Source organism: Rutidosis leptorrhynchoides, chromosome 8, assembly GCF_046630445.1.
Source record: "Rutidosis leptorrhynchoides isolate AG116_Rl617_1_P2 chromosome 8, CSIRO_AGI_Rlap_v1, whole genome shotgun sequence".
In the NCBI taxonomy this organism is placed as follows: domain Eukaryota; kingdom Viridiplantae; phylum Streptophyta; class Magnoliopsida; order Asterales; family Asteraceae; genus Rutidosis; species Rutidosis leptorrhynchoides.
This window is the reverse complement of record NC_092340.1, coordinates 23634817-23651582: the sequence shown is the minus strand read 5'-3', so window position 1 is coordinate 23651582 and position 16766 is coordinate 23634817.

Genomic DNA, 16766 nt, shown 5'->3' with positions numbered 1-16766 from the left:
AAGGCCACACATACAACCATACATACATAGCATAAACACCCAGTCCTACATAAACCTATTAGCAAAACATACATACATGAGTGAATATACCACACCTGCAGACAAGTAAAAAACAAGCATACATACATACCTACCTACAAATATACATACATAAAAAACAAACTCCCATATAAAAACGTGTGTAACTGCATCACACCTTCATTACAAAACCTACCTGCATGCATACATACATACAAACATACAAGAACCTACGTGCATACGTACAAACCACCATGCAAGCATGCATACATCCAAAAACCAAAGATACCAAAAACATACTCATTTAATACTATTGGTAACAATACATAAAACTAATAAAAACGATAGTAATAGTAATACAAATAATAGTAATAATAATAGTTCATATAAATATTAATAGTAATAAATATTTGTAATACAAATACTAATACACTAATAATTAATAATAGTGATACAAAAAATAATAATAATAACAATAACAATACTAATAATTGTAATAGTAAGAATAATAACAGTAATAGCAGTAATAGCAGTAATAACAGTAATAACAGTAATAACAATAACAATAACAATAACAATAATAATAATAAAAATAGCCCTACTCAACTATTCTTATTCTAGCCCTCCACGCATCCCTATCAGAAGTCATGTCCTCGGTCAACGAAAGCTCCCTCATGTCGAGTCTTAGTCTATCCATCCACCTACGAGTAGGTCTACCCCTTCTCCTTACACCATCTACCGTGAGTGCCTCAACTCTCCTAACCGGGGCAATACGTGGTCGTCTCATCACATGCCCAAACCAACGAAGTCGAGGTCAACCCTACACTTATTCAATGTTGATATATGTATTTTTACTACAAAATACATTAGGTGAGTTTCATTTGCCCTTTTTACTCTTTACAATTTTGGGCTGAGAATACATGCAAATGCTTTATTAACTGTTTTACAATATTTATATGCGTGAGTTTCATTTGCTCCCTTTTTACTCTTTACGTTTTTGGGCTGAGAATACATGTAAATGCTTTATTAACTGGTTTACAATATTTATATGCGTGAGTTTCATTTGCTCCCTTTTTAAATGCTTTTGCAATATATATTTTTGGGACTGAGAATACATGCGCTGCTTTTATAAATGTTTTACGAAATAGACACAAGTAATCGAAACTACATTATATGGTTGAATGATCGAAGCTGAATATGCCCCTTTTACTTGGTAACCTAAGAATTAGTAAACCGATCTACTAATTGACGTGAATTCTAAAGATAGATCTATTGGGCCTAACAAACCCCATCCGTTGTAGCGGATGCTTTAGTACTTCGAGTTTTTATATCATGTCCGATGGATGTCCCGGAATGATGGGAATATTCTATATACATATTGTTAATGTCGGTTACCAGGTGTTCAATCCATATGAATGATATTTTGGTCTCTATGCATGGGACGTATGTTTATGAGAAATGGAAATATGAAATCTTGTGGTCTATTAAAATTATGAAATGATTATTTATGTTAAACTAATGAACTCACCAACCTTTTGGTTGACACTTTAAAGCATGTTTATTCTCAGGTGTGAAAGAAATCTTCCGCTGTGCATTTGCTCATATTACATGGAGTCGTTCATGGCATATAGAGGTCAGAACCTCACAATGGGATCAAGTGTTGAAGACTTCATCCAGATGGATTAGGACGGGGCCTTTCAGTTTTGAAGTCAAAGTATAGCTTTGAAAGATGTAGAGATCTAAGAATGATGTCACGGGTTCAGAGTTATGACTTGGATTCTGATCCGTCAATATCAGAATATGTAATTGAATTTGTATGAAAACGATTGTATATCGTTGTGAAGATAGTGAGTATAGTTAATGATTTTTGAATCAAAATTGAAGAATGTACAGTGTAACATATTAATTACGAATTTAAATATTTCCCGGGTATTACCTACCCGTTAAAGATTTCACAATTAATACTTTGTACAAAAGAATTTTTTTATTACTGTCTTTATGAAAATATATGTATGTATATTTTCTTCAGATGTAATACAGATTTAATGAGTTAGTATCATATTAAGCTCATTTGATTTTTGGCTTGGATGGATAATCTCTAAAACATTAGAGATTACATAATCTCCGCAGAGTATTTCACTAATGAAATCAATACTTCATTATTTATTCTTATTGATATTCCTCGGTGAAGGATGTTGATGCTTGTGGAATTCTTGCAAACTTTGCAAGGCACATATGATGTTTTCTGGAAAGTTTTGAGTATATCGAAAATGAAAATGTATAATCAATTATGTAATTGAATAATACACTTGGTTTATTATGAAATGGGATTCATTAAGTTGAAACAGAGATTATAGTTAACAATGGTTAAGTTGTTAAGGAAGGATGTACATCATTGCATATTAATAATATAAACTAACCGAGTAGTACCTACCAGTTAAGATTCACACGTAATAGCTTAGTACGAAAAGATTTATTTTGATTTAAAAATTCATATATATTAAATATACATAAAATTTCTTCAGGGGAAATGAGTTAATACTTCATCGGTTATTGTTGCTGGTATTTCTTGGTAACTACGGTGCCTATGACGTTGATGCTCGTGGAACAGATTGTGAAGTTGAGGTTTGCGATGCGGATGTTGTTGGTGGTGGTAATGGAACTATTGGTGTTGTTGTCGGTGGTACTGTTGATGCCGGTGATGCTGCTGGTGCTTGTAACCTTTGCACTATATTCTCCAAAGCTACTACCCGAGTGTGAAGCTCGTTGACTTCTTCTACTACACCGGGATGATTGGCGGTTCGGACGAGCGGATGAATAAGATCCAGAATTTGAGAGAGTATATGATCATGATGAGATATTCTGGAGATGAGAGAAAAAATGGTATTACAAACAGGTTCGCCGGTAAGTGCTTCAGGTTCTTCGCCAAGAGGTCAATGTGGTGGATGGAATGGATCACCTTCTTCTTGTCTCTAATAATTAAGTAGACTACGAACCCATCCCCAATTCATCCAGAATAGATGATGGCTAATTGGTTAATCTATTCCGGTTACACTGTCTTCGGAATTCAGGTGAATATCCATATCGGAATAGCTGTCGGAGTTTAAGGAATTTGAACTAGATACGGGATTCATCTTACACGATTAGATAAAGGATTTTTGGTATGAAATGATTTTTGGGTATCGGATGATATTCTAATTACATAGAATACCAATATATATTACAAGGGATCCCGCAAATTACGGAGAAATTTTCGAAAGCTGTCAGGTAAAGTTGACAGTAACAGATATGCTAAGATATGAAATTTGGTCTATACACTATCTATGCAATCAACGCAATAAGACGCGTTTAGACTTAAGATGATAGACAGGTAATTTCCGATAAGAAATGATAAGCAAAACTTTTGACATGCAGACACAGTCGAAGTCCAGACTTACTAATGTATCCTAATAATTATCAGTTATACACACTCATGCAAGACCTGGTTCACTAGGACCAACGCTCTGATGCCAACTGTGACGATTGCTCCAAATCCATATGGACGAACACATCATTCATCGATTTCATTGCGAGGTATTTGACCTCTATATGATACGTTTTGTAAACATTGCATTCTTTTGAAAAGGCACACCATAAATGAATATTTAAATCAAAGGTTTTCGACATCTGATGATTTCTACATATAGACAATCATCGTAAATAATAGTTTACAATAATACTTCCGTTGACAATGCAGTCAAAATAAGATACATGGTGATGATTTGATGAATGCAACGTTTCCTTGAAAAATATGTTATGTAAGACTCCATGCACATAGCTTGTCTAACATATAAGCAAACAGCGGAAGACTTCAAGGAAACCCGAGAATAAACATGCTAACAAGTGTCAACACAAAGGTTGGTGAGTTCATAGTTTTAGTGTTGCACATAATCTGTATATAAAGGTGGATCACAAGATTTCAGTTGTTTCATCCAGAAACGTTTATTAAAATATTCTACAAGATTGAGCACCCTGGTAACTAAACTTTAACGTTTTAATAAGTACCCCTGTTTTAATATACATGCAACCAACATGTACAATACACGCAAACTAACGTGTACTAACCTCAAATAGCATACGTCTGTTTTATAGTTCAGGCTAGGGTTTCTATACCTGGAACAGACGGGGATGTCAAGTCCTATGGATCCATATATAACTACTCGCGCCCACCAGTTCTTATAACTGGCAGTTACTAGTTACCAAAGCTAAGGGATTTTCGGTTCAAACTCGGTGTAGAATTTAGTATGTACTTGTATCCATTGCGTTTAAAATAAAGTGCATGTATTCTCAGCCCAAAAATATAGATTGCAAAAGCAATTAAAAAGGGAGCAATGAAACTCACCTTAGCAGCACATAAAGTTGTTCATCGAAATGTGACCGAAACTCGGAATACCAAATAACTGTAGATCTCAACCTAGAGAACATATGTTGGTCAATAAATGTCTATCAAGCTAGGTCAGGTCATAGTGTATCACAATCCTAATGCTCGAGATCGATATACAATAGTTATCAAAAGTTATTTCAAAAAGTCAATATGACTCCATACAATAGTTGAATGATCATGGCAATCGAATCATTTTAATATTTCACATAGTTTCCCAATTCTTGTAAGATTAAACTATAGTTTTTATAAGGCTTTAAAATATGATAAAACAATCAGTTTTGACAATTGTTCAACAAAACAAGACGTGTCTTGTATAAGGGTTTATTTACTCGTTTGGTAATATTCAAAAATCCATTTTATCAATCTCGTAAAAAAGTTGTTTAAATATTAATTGCAGATTCAAAAGCAATTCCAATTAACGTCAATTATAATTCAGTTGATCATATCTTTTAATCCGTTCATCGAAACTATTCGATATCTAAATGAAAAGTTATTGATTTTTCGCCAGCTTTCCAAAAACATGTATATCATATACCTTTTACCAGTAATATATGTATTTAATTTGTGATTCATTATAAACTGTTTAACGACGAAATTTAGCATACAAGCATGCTTAAATATATATACTCGAGCACTAGACATGGATACACAATTAATATATAAAAGATAAAATATGAGTGCTTACGTATCAATATTGAGATTCAATATTGTAGAAAAGTACGTAGACACAACGGAGATGATAAACACTAGGTTTGACTTGCGAACAGTACCCATGAATATTACCCATAACCTCCATAGCTATAACCCATATTTTCCTTAGCTCTATCCCGCTCGTAAAACTTGTTTTTAAATTACTCGAACGGCACTCCGTCGTAGTATTTTATGTATAATACTAATTAATAATACTAATATTAATAAGATTAATAATAATATTAATCTTAATATTAATAATAATAATAATAATAATAATAATAATAATAATAATAATAATAATAATAATAATAATAATATAAATAAATATAATGCATACGGAGTGAGGATAGATGGATAGATGAAAAGGTGTAAAAACTGAACCCAAACTCGAGCAATTTATAGAACCTTTTCTGAAAAAGTACCCCATGTGATCGCATGGGATTTGTGCTTCAAGGCCATGCGATCGCATGGCCCTCTGATCCAGCTCACAAACTTTTAACTTTTTGTTTGTCGACATAATTTTATATAATATATATAATATATTTAATTTATATAATTAATTATATATTATATTAAATTCACATGCATAGTTGACTTGTAATTTTCGTTCCGATGACTCGTACGTTGTCACTCGACTTATGTCCCGGTTCCGGTTTCTCGAACGCATTTTCGTACGCTTAGAAAACTCGCAATTTACGTTTTGTGACTCGTACCTTTGTCAAAATATAGTCTTAAATTATCAATAAACTATATCATTCAAAGTGTATCTTAAACTTTCGAGTGTTTTGGTCATTTACTTCTATAAATCATTGTCTCGCTATTTGTTGATATATATATATATATATATATATATATATATAATAACAAATCGTTTTATGACCAAGTTAATATATATTTTCAACATTCATAAACACGTTTTAAATATACGTCGCAAGTTATTCATACAATTAATATTCCAACTTATCATATATATTCAAATAAATATTTAAACCAATAGGTTTAATGTACGGTATTAAACAATTAAAACTTTGTTACGTTTTCAAGTTATAGTATATATATGTATCTATTTACATATAATGGTTTGCGATTCGTTGAGAACAACCGAAGGGTACTTGAATAGTTCAAAAATTTTGAGATTCGATTTTACAGACTTTGCTTATCGTGTCTAAAACATTAAATCATTTAAAGATAAAGTTTAAATTTGGTCAGAAATTTCCGGGTCATCACACATAGCTTTTAGATGTATGTACTATTGGTATATACACTCCAATGATCAGCTCTTAGTAGCCCATATGAGTCACCTAACACATGTGGGAACCATCATTTGGCAACTAGCATGAAATATCTCATAAAATTACAAAAATATTAGTAATCATTCATGACTTATTTACAAGTAAACAAAATTACACATCCTTTATATCTAATCCATATACCAACGACCAAAAACACCTACAAACACTTTCATTCTTCAATTTTCTTCATCTAATTGATCTCTCTCAAGTTCTATCTTCAAGTTCTAAGTGTTCTTCATAAATTCTATAAGTTCTAGTTTCATAAAATCAAGAATACTTCCAAGTTTGCTATCTTACTTCCAATCTTGTAAAGTAATCATCCAACCTCAAGAAATCTTTCTTATTTACAATAAGATATCTTTCTAATACAAGGTAATACTCATATTCAAACTTTGATTCAATTTCTATAACTATAACAATCTTATTTCGAGTGGAAATCTTACATGAACTTGTTTTCGTGTCATGATTCTTCTTCAAGAACTTTCAAGCCATCCAAGGATCCTTTGAAGCTAGATATATTTTTATCATTTCCAGTAGGTTTACCTACTAAAATTAAGGTAGTAATGATGTTCATAACATCATTCGATTCATACATATAAAACTATCTTATTCGAAGATTTAAACTTGTAATCACTAGAACATAGTTTAGTTAATTCTAAACTTGTTCGCAAATAAAGTTAATCCTTCTAACTTGACTTTTAAAATAAACTAAACACATGTTCTATATCTATATGATATGCTAACTTAATGATTTAAAACTTGGAAATACGAAAAACACCGTAAAACCGGACATACGCCGTCGTAGTAACACCGCGGGCTGTTTTGGGTTAGTTAATTAAAAACTATGATAAACTTTGATTTAAAAGTTTTTCTTCTGGGAAAATGATTTTTCTTATGAACATGAAACTATATCCAAAAATCATGGTTAAACTCAAAGTGGAAGTATGTTTTCCAAAATGGTCATCTAGACGTCGTTCTTTCGACTGAAATGACTACCTTTACAAAAACAACTTGTAATCTGTATTTCCGACTATAAACTTATATTTTTTATGTTCAGATTCATAAACTTAAGTTCAATAAGAAACCATAGCAACTTGATTCACTCAAAACGGATTTAAAACGAAGAAGTTATGGGTAAAACAATATTGGATAATTTTTGCTTGTTGTAGCTACGTGAAAATTGGTAACAAATCTATATTAATCAAATCCTAGCTAACTTATTGTATTATACATGTATTCTAATATATTATGTAATCTTGGGATACTATAGATACGTATGCAAATGTTTTGACATATCATATCGACCCATGTATATATATTATTTGGAACAACCATAGACACTCTATATGCAGTAATGTTGGAGTTAGCTATACAGGGTTGAGGTTGATTCCAAAAATAGATATACTTTGAGTTGTGATCTAGCCTGAGACGTGTATACACTGGGTCGTGGATTGATTCAAGATAATATATATCGATTTATTTCTGTACATCTAACTGTGGACAACTAGTTGTAGGTTACTAACGAGGACAACTGACTTAATAAACCTAAAACAGAAAAACGTATTAAAAATGTTGTAAATATATTTTGAACATACTTTGATATATATGTACATATTTATTATAGGTTCATAAATCGATCAGTGGCCAAGTCTTACTTCCCGACGAAGTAAAAATCTGTGAAAGTGAGTTATAGTCCCACTTTTAAAATCTATTATTATTTTTTGGGATGAGAATACATGCGATTTTATAAATGTTTTACAAAATAGACACAAGTAATTGAAAATACTTTCTATGTTGGATTATCGAACCGAATATGCCCCTTTATAGCTTGGTTGCCTAAGAATTAGGGAAATGGCCCCTAATTGACGCTAATCCTAAAGATAGATCTATTTGGCCCAACAAGCCTCATCCGAGTTACGGATGCTTTAGTACTTCGATTTATCATATCCGATGAGAGTCCCGGAATGATGGGGATATTCTATATGTATCTTGTTAAGGTCGGTTACCAGGTGTTCAACATATGAATGATTTTTATCTCTATGCAGTTTGCAAAATGGCTGATATGAGATGTGTTATAAAAATGAAATCTTGTGGTCTATTATTATGATTTGATAATATGTAGGTTAAACCTATAACTCACCAACAATTTTGTTGACGTTTTAAGTATGTTTATTCTCAGGTGATTATTAAGAGCTTCCGCTGTTGCATACTAAATTAAGGACAAGATTTAGAGTACATGCTTGTATAATATTGTTTAAAAACTGCATTCGAAGACTTATGTTGATGTGTAATATTATTGTAAACCATTATGTAATGGTCGTGTGAAAAATGCTATATTTTAGATTATCATTATTTGATAATCGTCGTAATATTTTAAAGGTTATGGTTTGTTTTAAAATCGAATGCAGTCTTTGAAAAACGTCTCATATAGAGGTCAAAACCTCGCAACGAAATCAATTAATATGGAACGTTTATAATCAATATGAACGGGACATTTCAGTTGGTATCCGAGCGTTGGTCTTAGAGAACCAGAATTTTTGCATTAGTGTGTCTTACCGAGTTTGTTAGGATGCATTATTGAGTCTGAACTTCGACAGTGTTTTTCTTCAAAAACGATTGCTTAACATTTTTTGTTGAAAACTATATATTATTAACATGTAAATATTATGTGATATAGTAATCTCTTAACGTATTTGATATTGTGTGATAGATGTGTACCTCTAGTACAAATCTCATCGATTCACCTAATAATAATGAAGAGTCGAATATATTTTGGGAAGATTCACAAATTCCCGAAGAAGAACCGGTAGAGGAGGAACCGGAAGAAGAGGAACCGGAAGAGGAGGAACCGGAAGAAGAAGAGTTTTCGGAGGAAGAAATATTGATACCTACAGTAATTCGATTAAATAAAAGAAAATCCTCAACCAACGGACCAAAGTTAATAATGGTCAATGGTGTTTCCGCCTAGGAAGCAAAACATTGGAAAGATTACCAATTTTCCGATGAATCGAATCCCGATGAGGATTCCGATGATGTTATAGAAATTATGTCGACCCAATTTAATAAAGCAAAAGAAAATAATAAGGGAAAAGGTATAAAAATAGAGAAACCTGATTCCAACCCCGATGAACTTTATATGTATCGGCAATATCCGTATTTCTTAAATTGTAACAATAACCCGGGAACCTCTAAACCACCAGGTTTTTCTAAACCATTGTGGAGAACGACGGCTCGTATTAGAGGAACACCATATATCACTAGAAAATTAGGAAAAAGAACCAAGTCCGAAGAAGAAGAAACCAGTGATTCAGATTAGAGGGTTGTAATCATGTTGTGTATTAAATGTATTGTAGTGTGCTTGTACTTTTATGTTCTATGTAAAAATTGCTTGTATTGTTTGTTAATTATCTTTTGCGAATCTAATCCTTGTCTATTTTACAGTATAAAAACAAAATGGACGTTAAGGGTAGACAACCGAATATTTTAGAAGATCTACCAGAGGATATGATTGAGGAAATCTTGTCTAGAGTCGGTCAGAATTCATCAGCACAATTAATTATGGCAAAATTAACTTGTCAAACATTTGAAAGACTTTCCAGAAATGCCCTAGTTTATAAAAGGCTTTCCTTTGATAGGTGGGGTATATCACATTGGGGAGACCGTAAGTGACGCCGTGTTTTCTTTAAAGCGTTAAATGCGGGGAACCCAAATGCAATTTTACGCTACGAGTTAAGAACCTATTTTGACTCAACATATCCCAACATAGGATTTCGTGAATTAGAAAGAGCTTCTAACATGCAACATAAGGAAGCATATTATGCTTACAGGTTAGTGATGCTCGCTTCTTACCAAAGTGAGAAAAAGAACATCGAATTGCAACTTTTAAATAAAACCTTCCCACAAGTGACGGATTCAGTAGTTGGGGTGAGAAACAGGGTTTTTAGATTATTACGGGGCTGTTGGACATTACGAAACCCTCGTCCTTTTGATGACATTACAACATGCTGTCTTGTCAACGGTCACAATAGTTATGTTCCACAAGACCAAGGATGGGAAGTAGTCTTAGTAAAACCAGAATGCATGACTTGTTTCTGGACGTATGAATTACGTGTCTTTATTGCCTTTGTTGAACGACTTGCGTATTAACTAGAATTGTCTTCGCAACTGTTTTGTATCAGAGTTTTTATGTGCTATATTTCATGCTATATGTAAAATAGCGGTATTGTAAGTTTGCAAAATATTGTATAAAAGTTTGAATGTGAAATATTATTATAATCAGTTTTTCATATAGAATTGTAGTAGTTGAATTGTATGTTAGCTACTAAGTATGAACTTAACGGGTAGGTATTATCCTAATTAAAACTTATAAAATACTAATATGAAGAAAAAGCTTTTATAAATGAGTTCATATTATGCTACGGAATACTATTGACTACTCTTAATATTCTATATGATTAACTTAATTCTTTTGGCTATTTTTGAAGGAAATGACACCGACTACTCGTCAGAACTTGAACATGAGTGAGGAAGACTTCTGTGCTTTCCTTGCAGCAAATATAGCCGCAGTACAGGCTGCAATGCAAAACAACAATAACTCAGGGTCTAGCAGTGGAGTTAACTCCACAGGAAACCGTGTAGGATGCTTCTACAAGGCTTTCACTGCCTGTAAACCTCTGGAATTCGATGGAACTGAAGGACCAGTCGGACTGAAACGATGGACCGAAAAGGTCGAATCTGTGTTTGCTATAAGAAAATGTGCTGAGGAAGATAAGGTAAAGTACGCCACGCATACCTTCACAGGTACTGCGTTAACATGGTGGAATACCTATCTCGAACAAGTGGGGCAAGATGCTGCTTACGCAGTACCGTGGTCAGCATTCAAACACTTGATGAACTAGCAGTACCATCCCAGAAACGAAGTCAATAAGCTCAAGACAGAGCTTAGAGAATTACGAACGAAGGGATTCGATATCACCACATACGAACGACGATTCACCGAGTTGTGTTTATTGTGCCCAAGAGTGTTCGAAGACGAAGAAGAGCAGATCGATGCATTTGTAAAGGGGTTACCAGAGAGAATTCAGGAGGATGTGAGTGCAAGTGCTCCCACTTCAATGCAAAAGGCAAGCCGAATGGCTCACAAAATTATAAACCAGATCGAGGGAAGGATTAAAGAGCAGGCGGTCGAGGAGGCCAAAATGAAATAAGTCAAGAGAAAGTGGGAAGAACCCAGTGACAAGAGTCACAATTTCAACAATCAATACGACAATCACAACCACAATCGCACCATTTTTCACAACAATAAACGCAACAAAAACCATTCCAACAACAACAACTACAACAATCATCCCAACCACAATACCAACCGCAACAACAAAAATCCCATCAACAATCTCAATAACAACACTGGTAATCAAAATCAGAAAATTTCGTGTCTAAGGTGTGAAGGGTACCATCCAACTACTTTTTGTCTAGCAACATGTACTAAATGTAATAGAAAGGGTCATGATACAACGAAGTGTGAAATTTATGGACCATCGGGTAAAGGAACAAGTAATGCCCACATTATTTGTTATGGATGCGGGAAGAAGGGCCACTACAAAACTGCGTGTCCAAATCAGGGAAATAATAATGGGCAAAGCTGTGGGAGAGTTTTTAACATTAATGCGGAAGAAGCGCAGGAAGATCCGGAGCTTGTTACGGGTACGTTTCTTATCGATGAAAAACCTGCTTATGTTTTATTTGATTCGGGTGCGGATAGAAGTTATATGAGTAGAGATTTTTGTGCTAAATTAAGTGGTCCATTGACGCCTATGAATAATAAATTTTTACTCGAATTAGCAAACGGTAAATTAATTTCGGCAGATAAAATATGTCGGAATCGAGAAATTTAACTGGTTAGCGAAACGTTTAAGATTGATTTGATACCAGTAGAGTTAGGGAGTTTTGATGTGATAATCGGCATGGACTGGTTGAAAAAGGAGAGAGCGAAAATCGTATGTTACAAAAATGCAATTCGCATTGTACGAGAAAAAGGAAAACCTATAATGGTGTACGGAGAAAAGAGCAATGCGAAGCTAAATCTTATCAGTAATTTGAAGGCGCAAAAACTAATAAGAAAATGTTGCTATGCCGTTCTAGCACACATCGAAGAAGTCAAACTCGAAGAAAAGAACATCAATGATGTTCCCGTCGCAAAAGAATTTCCCGATGTATTTCCGAAAGAATTACCGAGACTACCTCCACATCGATCTGTTGAATTTCAAATAGATCTCGTACCAGGAGCTGCAACAATAGCTCGTGCTCCATACAGACTCGCACCCAGTGAAATGAAAGAACTTCAAAGCCAACTATAAGAACTTTTAGAGCGTGGTTTTATACGACCAAGTACATCACAAAGGGGAGCTCCTGTTTTGTTTGTCAAAAAGAAGGATGGTACATTCAGGTTGTGTATTGACTACCGAGAGTTGAACAAACTTACCATCAAGAATCGTTATCCACTACCAAGAATCGACGACTTATTTGATCAACTACAAGGCTCTTCAGTTTATTCGAAGATTGATTTACGTTCTGGGTATCATCAAATGCGGGTGAAGGAGGATGATATTCCGAAGACTGCTTTCAAGACGCGTTACAGTCATTACGAGTTTATGGTTATACCGTTTGGGTTGACTAACGCACCAGCTGTGTTCATGGACCTCATGAACCGAGTGTGTGGACCATACCTTGACAAGTTTGTCATTGTTTTTATTGATGACATACTTATTTACTCAAAGAATGATCAAGAGCACGAAGAACATTTGAGAAAAGTACTAGAGTTGTTGAGGAAAGAAAAACTGTACGCTAAGTTTTCAAAGTGTGCATTTTGGTTTGAATAAGTTCTATTCCTCGGTCACATAGTGAACAAAGAAGGTATTCAAGTGGATCCGACAAAGATTGAAACCGTTGAAAAGTGGGAAACCCCGAAACTCCGAAGCATATACGCTAATTTTTAGGACTGGCTGGTTACTACAGAAGGTTCATCCAAATGTTTTCCAAAATAGCAAAACCCTTGACTGCATTAACGCATAAAGGGAAGAAATTTGAATGGAAGGATGAGCAGGAGAAAGCGTTTCAATTGTTGAAGAAAAAGTTAACTACGACACCTATATTGTCATTGCCTGAAGGGAATGATGATTTTGTGATATATTGTGATGCCTCAAATCAAGGCCTCGGTTGTGTATTAATGCAACGAACGAAGGTAATTGCTTATGCGTCCAGACAATTGAAGATTCACGAGCAAAATTATACGACTCACGATTTGGAATTGGGCGCTGTTGTTTTTGCATTAAAGACTTGGAGGCACTACTTATATGGGGTCAAAAGTATCATATATACTGACCACAAAAGTCTCCAACATATATTTAATCAGAAACAACTGAACATGAGGCAGCGTAGGTGGATTAAGTTATTGAATGATTATGATTTCGAGATTCGTTACCACCCGGGGAAGGCAAATGTGGTAGCCGACGCTTTGAGTAGAAAGGACAGAGAACCAATGCGGGTAAAAGCTATGAATATAATTATTCGTACTAACCTTACTACTCAAATAAAGGAGGCGCAGCTGGGAGTTGTAAAAGAAGGAAAGTTGATGAATGAAATACCCAAAGGATCGGAGAAACATCTTAATATTCGGGAAGACGGAACCCGATATAGGGCTGAAAGAATTTGGGTACCAAAGTTTGGAGATGTGAGAGAAAAGGTACTTAAGGAAGCACATAAAACCAGATATTCAATACATCCTGGAGCGGGGAAGATGTACAAAGATCTCAAGAAACACTTTTGGTGGCCGGGTATGAAAGCCGATATTGCTAGATACGTAGGAGAATGTTTGACGTGTTCTAAGGTCAAAGCTGAACATCAAAAACCATCAGGTCTACTTCAACAACCCGAAATCCCAGAATGAAAATGGGAAAACATTACCATGGATTTCATTACTAAATTGCCAAGGACTGCAAGTGGTTATGATACTATTTGGGTAATAGTCGATCGTTTCACCAAGTCAGCACACTTTCTGCCAATGAGAGAAGATGATAAAATGGAGAAGTTGGCGAGATTATACTTAAAGGAAGTTGTCTCTACACATGGAATACCAATCTCTATTATCTCTAATAGAGATGGCAGATTTGTTTCAAGGTTTTGGCAGACATTACAACAAGCATTGGGAACTCGTCTAGACATGAGTACTGCCTATCATCCACAAACCGATGGGCAGAGCGAAAGAACGATACAGACTGTTGAAGACATGTTACGAGCATGTGTTATTGATTTTGGAAACGGTTGGGATCGACATCTACCATTAGCAGAATTTTCCTACAACAATAGTTACCACTCGAGTATCGAAATGGCACCGCTCGAAGCACTTTATGGTAGAAAGTGAAGATCTCCAATTTGTTGGAATGAATTGGGGGATAGATAGATTACGGGTCCGGATATAATCCAAGAAACTACAGAGAAAATCATCCAAATTCAACAACGGTTGAAAACCGCTCAGAGTCGACAAAAGAGCTACGCGGACCTTAAAAGGAAAGATATAGAATTTGAAATTGGGGAGATGGTCATGCTTAAGGTTTCGACTTGGAAAGGCGTTGTTCGATTTGGTAAACGGGGGAAACTAAATCCAAGATACATTGGACCATTCAAGATTTTAGATCGTGTCGGACCAGTAGCCTACCGACTTGAATTACCTCAACAACTCGCCAATGTACATAATACCTTTCACGTCTCGAATCTGAAGAAGTGCTTAGATAAAGAAGATCTCACTATTCCTTTAGATAAAATTAAAATCAATGAAAAACTACAATTCATTGAAGAATCCGTCGAGATAATGGATCGTGAGGTTAAAAGGCTCAAGCAAAACAAGATACCAATTGTTAAGGTTCAATGGAATGCTCGTAGACGACCCGAGTTCACCTGGGAACGAGAAGATCATATGAAGAAGAAATACCCGCACTTATTTCCAGAAGATACGTCAACACCTCCAACTGCTTAAAATTTCGGGACGAAATTTATTTAACGGGTAGGTACTGTAGTGACCCGAACTTTTCCATGTTTATATATATTAAATGAAATTGTTATTTACATGATTAAATTTTTTAAACATGTTAAGCAATCAAACTTATTAAGACTTGGTTATTTGAAATGAGTTTCATGTAGACAATTGACCACCCAAGTTGACCGGCGATTCACGAATGTTAAAACTTGTAAAAACGACATGACAATATATATATATATATGGATATACATATAGTTAACATGAGATTATGATAAGTAAGTATCTCCATATGTATATTAACAATGTGTTATATACATAAAAATGAGACTACTAAGTTAAGAAACTCTAAACGATATATATAACGATTATCGTTATTACAACGTCTTACTAAAAACATATGTATCATATTAAGATATTATTACACTATATTTAACATGATAAAATGATAATTATATATATAATTAAGTATGTTAATAATGAACTACATATGTAAAACAAGCCTACTAACTTAAGAATTTTGAATCGAGGCATATATGTAACGATTATCATTGTAACGACATTTTAATGTATATATATCATGTTAAGATATATTCATACATCATAATATCATGATAATGTAATTATTTAACATCTCATTAGATATAATAAACAATGGGTTAACAACATTTAACAAGATCGTTAACCTAAAGGTTTCAAAACAACATTTTCATGTAACGACTAACGATGATTTAACGACTCAGTTAAAATGTATATACATGTAGTGTTTTAATATGTATTCATACACTTTTGAAAGACTTCAAGACACTTATCAAAATACTTCTACTTACCAAAAATGCTTACAATTACATCCTCGTTCAGTTTCATCAACAATTCTACTCGTATGCACCCGTATTCGTACTCGTACAATACACAGCTTTTAGATGTATGTACTATTAGTATATACACTCCAATGATCAGCTCTTAGAAGCCCATGTGAGTCACCTAACACATGTGGGAACCATCATTTGGAAACTAGCATGAAATATCTCATAAAATTACAAAAATATTAGTAATCATTCATGACTTATTTACATGTAAACAAAATTACACATCCTTTATATCTAATCCATATACCAATGACTAAAAACACCTACAAACACTTTCATTCTTCAATTTTCTTCATCTAATTGATCTCTCTCAAGTTCTATCTTCAAGTTCTAAGTGTTCTTCATAAATTCTATAAGTTCTAGTTTCATAAAATCAAGAATACTTCCAAGTTTGCTATCTTACTTCCAATCTTGTAAATTGATCATCCAACCTCAAGAAA